This window comes from Amblyomma americanum, chromosome 5 (genome assembly GCF_052857255.1).
Source record: "Amblyomma americanum isolate KBUSLIRL-KWMA chromosome 5, ASM5285725v1, whole genome shotgun sequence".
NCBI classification, from domain to species: Eukaryota; Metazoa; Arthropoda; class Arachnida; order Ixodida; family Ixodidae; genus Amblyomma; species Amblyomma americanum.
In genome coordinates this window covers 75,899,181-75,912,658 of record NC_135501.1, presented here as the reverse complement: position 1 = coordinate 75,912,658, position 13,478 = coordinate 75,899,181, and the positions used below count along the sequence as shown (strand labels likewise).

At 48.6% G+C, this 13,478-nt stretch overlaps 1 protein-coding gene across 1 annotated transcript in view; it reads right to left on the bottom strand.

Annotated features, from left to right (window-relative positions):
* l(2)dtl (WD40 domain-containing protein denticleless) overlaps positions 1–13,478 on the bottom strand; it is a 65,940-nt gene that overhangs the window by 37,025 nt on the left and 15,437 nt on the right. The gene's annotated exons all lie outside the window — the stretch shown is intronic.

Sequence of the window (13,478 nt, the reverse complement as noted above, 5' to 3'; positions counted from 1 at the left end):
ACAGATTGCGATGGTTCGTCGAAGATATATCGTCGGGAACCGATGAACAGGGTTTTGTATCGCAAAGAAAAACGGTTAGTCTTGCTTTTGGCAAATGTAACTAGATGTTTGCGCACATTGCGAACGCGGCGTGAAAAATCTTCACCGACGGAGTAGTCAGTGTTCTTGAATTTGCGGCCATTAGCTAGAATTTCGTCCTTCGTTTTGAAAAGTGCGAATTTGGCAATTAACAGACGGCAGTGATCAGGTTCGTGGCGCCCAAGACGGTGAGTGCGGTCTATTGTTTTGGGGTCGAGGGTGATGTCCAAAAATTCGGAGCAATGGCGAATTAGTAGCTTTTCGGAGTCGGCCCACGTTTCAGATGGGTATTCACGCCTTTCCCTCTTCTCTAGCATGCCAAAACGGCGGCGCGCCTCCGCCACCCACTCGGCCCCTCCCCTACCTCCGCCAGCTGCAGCAGACATGCTGAGTGGCCAAGGCCGTGGCAGCGCGTGACGCCTGAAAGGATTTGGCGCTGTGTACCAATGATAACCCCCGGCACCGCGCGTCGCCACGAGGTGCAAAAGTGGGAATTTTTAAAAATGTATTGTAAATTTCCTGCTCGCTTTTGAGGTCTCGTACCCGGCATAGTGCTCCGTGGCCTGTACTCTAAAGTGCAACCATTTTAAAGCCAAGCTCAAACACCCCTTTCTGTGGCCCTGGGTAACAGAGTGGATTCCAAGGGAAGGGAAGCATAGCAAGGAGTGTCAGAAAGTTAGGTGGGCGGATGAGATTAAGAAGTTTGCAGGGATAAGGTGGCCGCAGCTGGCAAGGACAGGCTTTATTGGAGGAGATGCCTTTGTCCTGTCCTGCAGTGGGTGCTCTCAGGCTGCTGCTGATGATGATAACGGAGGAACCCGACCCGCACCTCCCACTTGTCACAAGTGTCAGAGTTGGTCGGAGCTGCTCGAGAATGGACCCTTTGTGCCTTTGTTTTTGCTGTTTCATTCACGTTTGTAAGTACAGTAAAAACCCGTTAATTCAAACTGATGCCTAGGTCCCGGCGCAGCCTTGTGCATTTCAATGTGGGTAAACTCTAGATAGATAATTCAAACAAGTTGGCATTAGCTACGGTTAATTCAAATTAGGAGCCCATGGCTGACACCGCTCCTTGTAGATAGAAGTTGACCCATAGCAAGTACAACGCACTGCAAATTTACTAGAGATGAAAAACAATTTGGGGTGTGCGAATATTCGAAATTTCGAATACAAATCGAATATGTTTCATATTCAATGCCTATTCATATTCGAGAAATTGATATTCGAGAATTTCCGAATATTCGAAAATTCCCGAATACTTGCCAGCGATCGTGCACTCCGCAGACTTTCACAAATTCGATAGTGCAAAACCACAATATCTGGTCAAATTAGCCGATGATCGAGTTAAAAATTCCAGGAAAACCATACAGAGGTCCTATTCCCTTCCTCCTCCGTCATTTATCAAGCGGACCGATCGCATTGCGACGCCACTAGGCTTGGTCTCGTCCGAAATTCCGCAAGTGGGCTTTCCCACATATCCAACATTCTCGCGTCCACCATACCTTGAGGTTCTGGTGCACCACGCCTGTGGACAGGGGAATAGCTAGCCGTGCAGCATCGGTGATACACTTTGTGAGAATTTCATTGAGTTCATCTATGCTAAGTGTTTCTGAGTAAATATCTTCTAATCTGGCCTTTTCTCTAAACAACGCCCAATCAGCTAAATGTAGCTTCCATCGCCGTGGTTTGGTTGGGATGACTGCAGGTGAGGGTGATAGGCTTATAAATACTGGTAGGTGATCACTCCCAAACAGGTTGTCTAAAACGTCCCACCTAAAATCGCTAAAAACAGAAGGTAAACAAAAAGACAGGTCTAAACTGCTCATTTTCCCAGACTTTGGGGAACAATATGTGGCCTTTTTCGTATTTAAAAGACATACATTATTCGTCAGGATAAAATCTTCGATTATTTGACCTCTAGCGTCACAGCGTTCGCTTCCCCACAGGGAGGAGTGAGCATTAAAATCCCCAAGAAACAGATATGGCTCTGGAAGTTCTCTGATCAGTTGCTGTAGATCATGGAGTGTTAACGTAAAATGTGGAGGAATGTATACGGAACAGATTGTTAGTGTTTTGTGGCTTACGATACTGACTGCAACCGCCTCAAGTTTTGTTTTGAGTTTAATTTCTTGAGCAGGGACGATGCTTTGAACGACTATCGCGACGCCTCCCGATAGCCGATTTGCCTGGACTCGATCGCGTCTAAAAGTTTTATAATGTTTCAGGATATGTACATGTTGTGGACTAAGATTGGTCTCCTGAAGACAAAGCTGTGGGTAACGTTGACCCTAAAATATGTGTTATGTCGCTGTAATTCCGCATAAGTCCTCTGCAATTCCATTGAATTAAAAAAGCCATGTTTGTGTTTTTGAGAGGAAATGAAAGGGGATTTACTTATGTGGTGGGCCCGTTATGAGGGGCCTGTCTTTTTTTCGCTCAAGAGAGCTGTTCCGCCGCTGTAATGGAGGCGGAGTGGGTGTTGTATCCATCACCTCAACAGAGGTGCTGGAGGACCGTGCAGCCGCGGTTGTGTTAGTTTCAGGTTTCTCCCAATGGGGGGAGGTCCTGCGGGATGCCGACCCATGGACCGGCGGTCCCTGCTTTGACAATGACAGGGCAGATTTCGCTGACCCTGCCTGGGGCGTGGATGGCCCTGCCAGAGGCTCTGTAAAAGTGGCCTTGGCAGGTACCGGAGTGCTGTGTGGTGCTACGCCCCTGCGCACCACATCAGCGAAGTTTTGTTTTGCTCTGAAGGAGAATGTGTTTGTAAGCGCAAAATGCCTTCTCGCTTCTTTAAAAGAAATGTTTTCTTTTGTCTTTATGGTCATTATCTCTTTTTCTTTCTTCCAGGACGGACACGCCCTGGAGTATGCAGCATGTTCTCCTTCACAGTTTGCACAGCACAGGGCTTCGTCACATACATCAGACTGGTGATCGTTCGAGGCATATTTTGCGCACGTTTTGCGACCGCGGCAGCTCTGTGAGCCGTGGCCGAACCTTTGGCAGTTGAAACATCTGCGAGGGTTTGGTATGTATGGTCTTACATTGATTTTCAAATATCCCACGTCGATTGTGTTGGGCAGGGTGCTGGTGTTGAATGTCAGGATCATGTGTTTTGTGTCTATTTCCTTGTTGTCCTTCCGGATTTTGATTCGGTGGACATGTATGACATCTTGGTCGATGACCCCTTCGAGCATTTCTTTTTCAGTTTTGTGAAGAAAATCATTTTCCGATATTACGCCTCGGACAGTGTTAAGTGAGCGATGGGGAGTCACGGAGACCGGGATTTCCCCTATGGACGTTAGGTTGGAGAGCTTAGATTGTTGGACATTGTCACACAGTTCGAGCAATAAGTCGCCGCTGGCCATTTTTGACAGCTTATAGCCAATGCCTAATACTTCAGTCAAGCACTTTGACACAAGGAAGGGGGATATTATTCTTGCCTGTTTATCTTGTTCACTGTGGATCACATGATATTTGGGGAAAGTTACTTTTCTTTTTTGAAAGAAGTTGTCTGCCTCGTTCCGCCCTCTTTTGAGAGAGCGATCAGGTTTTGAAAGTTGGGGAGCCATAAAAAAATTCCGTTTTTCGGTCATGGTGCCAGCCACCCACCACGGAGTCCAACAAGAGGACGGGACAGGAACTTGATATCAAGTCCTGCCCACGCCAGCTGTACACCTCAACTATAACCAAATATGACGCAACTCAGGGTAGTTGGTCACACAAGGTTAACCCTCGCCGCCAGGAAAAAAGGAAAAGCCAAGAAGCGAGTAGGATATAGGAGAGTTGTGAGACAGAAATATGAAAGTGAAAGATGGAGAGGAGGATAGGAAAAGGCGATGCCGATTCCCCCCGGTCGGGTCAGGCCGGAGGTGCCGTCTACAGGAAGCTGGGGCCAAAGTGGTGTGTTGCCTCCGCCAAGGGGCCTTGAGGGTCCAAACGCTCGGCATCGGCTCAACCACCAGGATCCCCTTTTCCCCGGACACGGCGATGCCACGCACGGCGAGGCGCGGGTGCTCGGGTCCGTGGTGATGCACAGTTCACCATCATCCCCTTGCGGAGATGTCCCTGCGGATGCTCGGGAACCCGCGGTGTCGCCACTCACCGTCGCGACGCCTGCAAGCTGCAGGCGCCCCCCTGCGGGGCCCGAAGAATGCGTCCTGTCGCCTTCATAACTCTCCGAGCGTGACCTCTGCCATCCCGTTTTGTAAACTACGCTATGCGGGAAAGCCTACTTGCGGAATGTCGTGGGATCCTCCTGAAGCGGCGCGTAGAGTTGTCGCTATAGGGCAAGCGATCCTGTAAAAATCTTGTCTACTGAATGGTGCATTGTAATCCGTGCACCTCTTAAATGGGCGTAACGGCAGGTGTGACAACGATCGGAAGGCCCCTGTCACTAGGTCAAAAAAATAACCTGGCCGCATAGTTTCGGTTTCTGAGCTTCGCCGCTGCCCCGCGGCAACTGCACCTGTCGGGCCGCGCATTCGCCGTTAGTCCAATCCCAGCTCCGCGTGGCTTTCAGACGCCGACTGGCGCATCGCAGGTTATTTCCTTTTCCTTTTTAGAAACCGCCTCGCCGTTGCCAGTGTGTGTTCCCCAGCCCCTTGCTTCCATTTGTATTGTTCTTCCAGCACTCCAAAACGGGCGGCTCGTCACGGGCTTACAGGTGTTAGCGCGATGGAGCTACCTCATAAGGCATTACTGCATCTTTGCATTTTCGGCAGGTTTTTTTTATCAGGGGGGTAATTTTATAAACCGAGGCCTTCAGATGAACCGGGCATATCTTCTGGTCCCTTGAATTCCGAATGAATGATGGTTGGTTTATAGGGGTTTAATGTCCCAAAGCAACTCAGGCTATGAGAGACGCCGTAGTGAAGGGCTCCGGAAATTTCGACCACCTGGGGTTCTTTAACGTGCACCGACATCGCACAGTACACGGGCCTCTAGAATTTCGCCTCCATCGAAATTCGACCGCCGCGATCGAACCCACGTCTTTCAGGCCGGCAGCCGAGTGCCATAACCACTCAGCCACCGCGGCGGCTCCAAAGGAATGAGGTTTTACTAGTCATCATGTAATTTTTTGTTGCCAGTCTTGTCATTTTATGGATTTTGTTTTTGTTTTACATGGCCTCATTATAGCTTGGATACTGTTATGCTGTCTAATCTTTCTTTTTTTCTTTTTCTTTCTTTTTATTTTGACAGAACTGGTTACAATACAAGACCGAATAACACACATTGGTATAAAGCACTGCCCAGGTAGACGAGGCAAAAGGCGTTTAATGCACGCCTGACGAGGCCTCGTCTCCGGAATCGAGTAGTATACATTTCTGTGCACGTATTTTTTTGTACGGTACTGAGGCAATCTAGTTTTGTTTATTTTAGTTGCAAAGACCATACACTATTTTGAAAAAAAAATATAAGGGAAACAGCATTTCTTTGTATATCATTTTCTGAAAATTTTTTTGTACTGAACAGATATTCGATTCGATATTCAAAGCCATTTTTTCTTCGCGTTCGTATTCGAAAATTTCAAAATTCGCACACACCTAAAAACAATGGAAAAGAAAAAAACCGAGTGCATGATTATAGTGCCTAGAATATACTGGCTAGTTTGTCGAGCGGAGGGGCCTCCCAATGGGGGAGGTAACAGCGCCAGTGCTGCCTTCCAACGGTGGCGGCCACGGGGCGCTGCTTGTCATAAGGGTGCAGTCAGGCTAAGCGGCCCTCCCTTGCTTGCTTGCTGCAGTCGCTGCAGTTGCAGTGTGTTTACAAAGCGTTTTGCTCACGTCTGCGCTGCTCTTTGAACCCACGGAACTGAAAGTATCAAAGGCTAATTATGCAGCACGAAGCATCAGGGCGGGGAGAAAACATGCTTCGTGCCGCCGTGTTGCAGCAGCTACCGGTCCAACTCGGACAAGGTTTCTATGTTCTGCGTTCCTTCGGGCACCGCATGACTTGTGGAGTGGAAGCTGATCAAAAGAGAGTACCGCAAGCTAACTCCAACATGCGTTGTCTGTGAGAAGCATTCTGAAAACAGTTACGTCGAGAGAACAATCAAAGTTACAGTGGCCGACATCGTCAACGTGCTCGCCAGCCTCTGGAACAGTCCAGCAACCAACGTCAGACTTTTTTTGTTGTTCATTTATTAAACAATTAGTTCAGTGCTATGCTTAACTTGTCAGAAACATTTAGCAGTGACCTCAAAAATTTTTACTTTATTATTGGTGTGACCTACCTACCGTATTTACTTGACTGTAACGAGAGTTTTTTTCCTGAATTTTTTCCCCTTAAAGTCTACTTTCGCGTTATAATTGAATACCGCACTTCGACTGGCCTAAAGCAGTGCCGCGGTGCAGCCATTTCAAAGCAATCAGCTTGGTTTCGGTTTCTGCAGTTTTGCAATCTTATGCTGGCAACATGGGTACCATAGAAGCCAAAACCTCATCCATCCAAAGTCAAAGCGTTGGTTGTCCTCTGTCAATTTTTTGTGTTCGTTGTGACCTTGCACTCAATGCATCGTCGCGTTGTGTTCTTGCGGCGTCGCTTGCGGTGTACTGATTCAGTGCACACGATGGCAATACGTTGTGCTCAGTGCAACGCTCGTTTTAAAAGAAAAGCGATCCTGTTAGCAGCGCAACCATTTCATGGGGGTCACTGTCGAGCTGATCCGTTGGAACGTTAAAGACGTTGCTCGGGAGATGGAAAGTTCAGAGCATCTCGTGGGTGGGCCCAAACGTTCGTGAAGTGGAATGGATTCTCTCTGCGACGAACGTCAATACGGCAAAAGTTACTGGGAGACTTCGACAGAGAAAAGGAGGACTCCGTTTCTGAGAAATCAGCCTCCGAAAGCGAGGAAGATGAATAAGCATGTTGGCCGCGAGGTCTATTAACGGTACTTTTGTTTTGAGTCCTTAAGCCTCGCTTTACATTCGTTGTTTTATTTTTTCCCGCTGGGCAGCACGTAAAGTCACCCCTCCCATTACATTCACAGTCGCGTTACATTCGAGTAAATATGTAGTCAGTTTGTGCTATTTGCAGACTTCGTGGATTCAATCATTGCATTATTTTTGTTCTTGCCTATACTTTTCTTACAAAAAAAAAAAAGCACCAGCCCACCAACATCTGCAAAAAGACTTTTTTTTTCCCCCCCGAATCAAGCTATGACTTCCAAGTGAAAACAAGAATAGTAAGTCCAATTCGGACTGCTTGCGTTGATCATTGCATGCGATTATTGGAGACGGATGCCGTGTTGAGATAGAGTAAATACGTTCCTGCCTTTCTTTCGCATATGCGCAACGCTATTATGCCTCAATTGACTGATATATCAACATTGCAGTCAGCACGGTTGAATTATAGAAATGTCAGTGTATCCGAGAGTACCGGGTCTGTGTTGATAAGGTGGACTGCTGAGCTACCTAGTTGGTACACGATCAATCAAAACAGCAGCAGAGAGGAACCAACACCAAGAAGCAACACACACATGATGAGGACGATGACACTCGCATATCATCCTAATCACGTGTGTGTTGCTTCTTTGTCTTCATTTCTCTCTGCTGTTGTTGTCTTCATTTCTCTCTGCTGTTGTCTTTAATTGGTCTGTGTTGCTATCTGCAGCAATGAAATCTCTTCGGTCATATAACAAGAAAACAAACAGATTGCGAAGCTGTTGTAATGACCTTTGCAAAAAAATTTTAAAGGGCCACAGAAAGGGGTGTTCGAGCTTGGCTTTAAAATGCTTGCACTGTGCAGAGTGCAGGTCGCCGAGCGTGCATGCCATGTACGAGACCTCGAAAGCGAGTGGGAAATTTACAATACATATTAAAAAATTCCGACTTTCGCATCTCGCGGCGACGCGCACTGCCACGCTTTCACACAAAACCTGGCGTATGACAAGTGACGTCAGCAGCCGGAGGTTATCATTGGTTCACAGCGCCAAATTCTTTCAGACGTCATGCGCTACCACTAGCGCAGTGGGTGAGCCAGCGGAGGAGCGCGGCTGTTTTGGCGTGAGAGAGGAGAGGGAAAGGCGCGAAGACGCGGAAGTTCATATTTTGTCTCCATATAACTCAGCTTCACAAAACACATTAAAATAATTCTTGCTGGAGGATAATTATTAAGTGGCGCCTTTTAACATCTCAGACATATCGCAACTTTATTGAGGGCCCCTTTCTGGGTCCCTTTAATGCTATTTTTGAATACCAGCGTCACACAGGCACTTCCACATTATTGGCATGGACCCTTTCCAGGTCAGTTTCTTTATTGCCAGAAACAGTTGCTGCTACACAGACAAAACATCTCGATACAGATATGGTCGCGCTCACTCAGCATGGTGTTGCATAGAATTAACTTAAAATCGGGATTGACAAGTGTGATCGTGATGCACGGATTGCAGTCAATTGGATCCGGATCGAGTAAAATCGCGATCGAAAGTTTCCATGTAGCAGCAAAACGAATCCTAATCAAACTTGACCGCTCATTCAGAATGACTCACAGTGACCGTGTCAACCTTCAAGTTCATAAGATGGATTTGTCGCTGGATATTGGACATTCATTTTGACTTTTCTGTTTCCCTTCTTCAGCACAACAAACAAAATAATAAAATTACTAGTTTGGGACTGGCAGCACGTGGTAAGCACTTTGCTGGTCCCATATATGGCGCTATTTCATTTGAGGATTTTCTACGAACAGTGCTAGGCCGCCAAGTTGGTGTCCCACCAAGGAAGTTTCTAGACGAAAGTGCACTCAAAGCAAGGAGTAAGACAGGCTTCGCCACGAAAAGCGTGGCCCACGTTTAGTTACCAATAGTTACCAACACCACAATAGCTGTAGTAGCCCGTGAACATGGTGCGATGGCACCTTAGCGGTTGGCAGCGCCGCCTCATGGTGGCTCCGGGAAGGCATCACTGCTGTGGCCACATGAGTGCGTGCTCTCGGCACACTAGCCAGTATATTCTAGGCCCTATAGCACGACGCTGGCTGAGCCCACGCTCTGGTGCATGCCGAAACAGGTTTTCACTGCAGGAGCACTCGCCCGCGCCGCCAATGCTTCGGCGCAAGCCGTTCCAGGTTTTCGTTGCGTCGCGGTCGCTGGGTTGCGATCACGTGGTGTACACAAAGTACAGTCGAAACCCGCGATAGCGAAATCTCGAGAATACGAAATTCTCGCCGCAACGAAATATTTCCGAGATCCCGGCAAATGCCCATAGGGGCCAATGTATTTAGTATCTCTCGGTAACGAAACATTTTTGTACCGCAATCCCACGATAACGAAATTTGCTGCAGCGTCGGTCCGCATACTGTCTCCTATATTATGAATAACAGCGTCAAAAAAGCACTCAAATTGAGCAAACTGCAATAGCGCGCTTGCGTGGCTACAGCGAGAGCATTGGCGCCTGGCAACCTTGCAGCCGGAACAACTTTAAAAACTTTAGCCACCTTGAGCCGGTGCTGGCCACCATACCGGCGCAGCGCGTGTCCTCTGTGATCGGTTCCGCGTGGTTGTTTATCTCGGAGGCTATGTTCAGAAAAGGCAGCCTCGCAGCGACACCATCAGGGGGCGACACTAGATCATCAGCACTGCACATTTAGGCCTGCGAGCGGTGCACATGTGTTCGTTGTGTGTGGTGGCAATGTGTATGAGCAGCAGTCCGCACGTTTGCGTTTGAGATGTCTCCGCCAGCCAAAAAACGAAGATTTTTGTCTCTGCAAGAGAAGGCTGCCATCATTGCTCAAGCAGAAAAAGGCAGGAAAAAAATGGATATCGCCGACGAGTACGGGATTGCGTGCAGCTCACTGTCGACAATTTTGAAAAGCAAGGCAGCCATTCTCGGTGCGCTTGAGAATGGTGCTCGAGCACAGCATAAAACAGTGACGGCTGCGGTGTTCCCGGACGTTGACAAGGCGGTGTTTGCCTGGTTCTGTGAACAGCGCGCAAACAAAGTGCCTCTGGACTTTGCCTGCATGCTCGGGCATGACCAATTCAGAGCAAGCGCTGGCTGGCTGGGCCGCTTTAAAGCCCGTCACGATATTGTGGCCAAGGTGATTTCGGGCGAAGCAGCAGGAGTGGACCCGGTGGCAACATCGTCGTGGCAGCTGACTGCCGAAGAAATCCTGGGGCAGTACGAACCCTCAGACGTGTATAATGCGGACGAAACGGGTCTATTCTATCAGATGCTGCCTTCGAAGACCTTGGACCTGAAAGGTCAAAAATGCCACGGAGGGAAGCACAGCAAGCAGCGCGTAACAGTATTGTTGTGCTCCAATATGGACGGCAGTGACAAACGGCCGCTTCTTGTCATTGGCCGGAGCAAGAAGCCCCGCTGCTTCAAGGGGAACCGCACGCTGCCTGTCCAGTACACCTCGAACGGGAAGTCATGGATGACCCGTTCAATATTTTCCAGCTGGCTTGAGGCCTTCGATGTGGACATGAGAAAGGCAGACAGGTTGGTGAGCCTTTTTTTAGACAACTGCACCGCCCATCATGTTGATATGGAGCTCACAAACGTGCGCTTTTTTTTTCCGCCCGGGTGCACTTCTGTTGTGCAGCCACTCGACCAAGGCGTCATACGAAGTGTGAAGTGCGCCTACAAAGAGAGGCTAATTCAGCGTCTCATTCTTAACCTCCATCACAAGCGCCCCACCGACGTGGACTTGTTCATGGCGCTTGAGATGCTGGCCGCTGCATGGCTTGCGACGCCTCCGACCGTGATTGAGCACTGTTTCAAGCATGCGGGCTTCGCCCCCACCCAGCAGACATCATGCGTGGACGAGTCGCCAAATGAAAGCGTGCTTGAAGAGACACTTCACGATGACTGTGCTGCCAGTGCAGTGCCACAATCGCTGGCCAACGCATGGGGTGCATTTTGTGCTGTCGACAACTATGTTGTTCCAGGTGGCCTCAGTGTCGATAATTTCGTTCGCGCTGATGACGACGTAGTTGTCCATGAAGAAATGACCGATGAGGCTATCATCAGCAGCGTGTGCGAAACTGACGACACCGAGGACCAAGGTCCACAACATGGAGAGACGGTAAACCCGAACCCGAGGAATGTGTTGGACGCCTTTGACACGATCCGGTCGTTCTTAGGCGCACACGACGACGACGTGGCAATGGATCACTTCTTGCAGTGTGAGAATAGAACCATGAAGTTGCTGCAAGGCAAGGCTCGGCAAACTAAGCTGACTGACTTTTGGCAATAAATTTTCTTTTTGCGGGCTGGTTTCTATCTTTTCTGTCTCATTTTCGCGGCAACGAAATTCTCGCGAAAGCGAATTTTTTTGCTGTCCCCGGGGATTTCGTTATTGCGGGTTTCGACTGTAGTACGGTGGTTTGAGCGCCATGCTTTTTGTTGGTGCTGCAAGCTACATGGACAGCAGTGTGGAGACGATGGAGCCCTTGAGTGAAGCCAATATAATTGAGGCTCCATGCAGACGACACAGGGCCCACGTGCGGTGAGCACAGCCGACAGTGATGAGTCTAACTGCAGTGATGAGCCTATGCCACCGCCAAGTGCATGTTGCAGCACGCTACTTCTCTGCCAATGAGAACTTGGACGTTGCGCTGGAGCTCTTGGGCAAGCTGCAGATGATGATGATGGAGTCTTGGCAGAAGAAACGCAAGCGAGTGCACATCACTGATTACTTTTAATTTTGACAACCCTTCCCTGTAAATAAACATGTTTTGGAGCATAAATAGCGTCCTATATTCCAGCACTTGAGCTCGCTGCTCATGCGTTCTAATACATGTTTCGGGTGCATACCAGCCGATCAATTTATTTCATTTGCCATTAGGACCACATGAATTTAATTCTCAGAATCGCCCGCCAGAAATGTGTAGTAGCGTCTAGCTCAGGATAACGAGTCTAGATGTGACTGCTTAGGATTCTGCCCGCGCGGTGGGGTGCAATGACCACTCATTCTAGCGCCCATTCAATAGTTCGAACAATTTTGCAGTCCCCTTTGAGTTCGAATTAACGAGTTTTTGCTGCGTTTTCTTTTCCCATGCTTTCAGCAATCGGCTTATTATTCAATGCCCATGTCTTCCTCATGTTCAGATCCCTCCCCACAAGACAAGAAGAATGCAGAAAACTACATCATGAGACAAACGTCCTCCCCTGCATTCGTGCACCCAGAAAGCTGTTGCTGCACATAGAATAATGTGACTCCTCATTCAGCTCTCACTGGCTATCTGCCGCGCACCGCTCTGGCATCTGCGTGGTGTCGGCATTTCTTTGCATTTCTGCGGCAAAACTTCGCACTAGCACTACTGATGCCATCAAATCACCCAACCAAACGCCCGATGAGACGGGCACACTTTCTTTCTGAGTTGTGCGACCCACACTTTCAGTCGCCATGCGCACGAGTGCACGTAACACGCGTCGCCTTGTACACTTTGCCTTTGCACCACATTGCCGGCATTCTGAACATACGTCGCAGAAAAGTCTTGCCATGATGCCAAGTTCGCTGGGCGATCCACTGCACCCGGTGCTCCGTCACCACAAACAATCAGCGAAGTTACTGGCGCAAAGCATCTTGGCATGCTGCCAAGCTCTGTGCTGCGGACCAATGCCGACGGAATCAATCTGAGGAACAAGCTAAGAAAAGCTAACATATTGGAATGCGTTTTAACACACCAGGTACTGCGTCTTCTTCGCACACGTCCACCAGAAGTGTGCCGGAAAGAAAGGACAGGCCAGTGTGGGCACTTGTGGAACACATGAAAGCAGCCCGCCAAACCCAGTTTGAGAACCCCTGTGCTAGACATTTAGGATTTTTCAGCGGACTGGCAGTGCAGTGACTGAAGACATGGTGGCCTGCCGTTGCTGCTTATAGAGATGCACCCATCTCGCATCCCTATAAGTGTAAAGCTTGGCAAGTCACTGACGTTGCGCAGCCAGATTTTTTTTTTTTTCAGACTACTCTTACCCTCTGGCGTCACAGCACTTAGGTAAACCACAGGTTCACCTTACTAATCTCAAACTTAGATGTTATATCTTTAGGTCTTGGCTCTTTCGCAAGTTTTATCATGCACTGCTTGATGTTCCGGTCATCTTCCATCTCATCACTTATCAAGCCACACCAGCTGTCACAAAGCAGTCTTCTACCCTCCTCCAGCACAAACTAATTCATCTTCGCTCATTCTTCATAACAACTGCCCGGGACTGGAACAGTCTGCCAACTGACTCTATGCACCACTCTTATTCACTACAATTCAAGACTGCCATCGAGCCTTTCTTCATTTGAACACTCAGCCCATCCCTCATGTAGCACCCCTTTCCTGGGAGGTTTGAGGTAATGATGATATATAAATAAATATCCTGGACGCAGTAATGCAAAACACTTCCATTGTTTTCTCCATGCTTGTAATGCGTAAACACTAATCCGATGAGCGCCAACCCTGA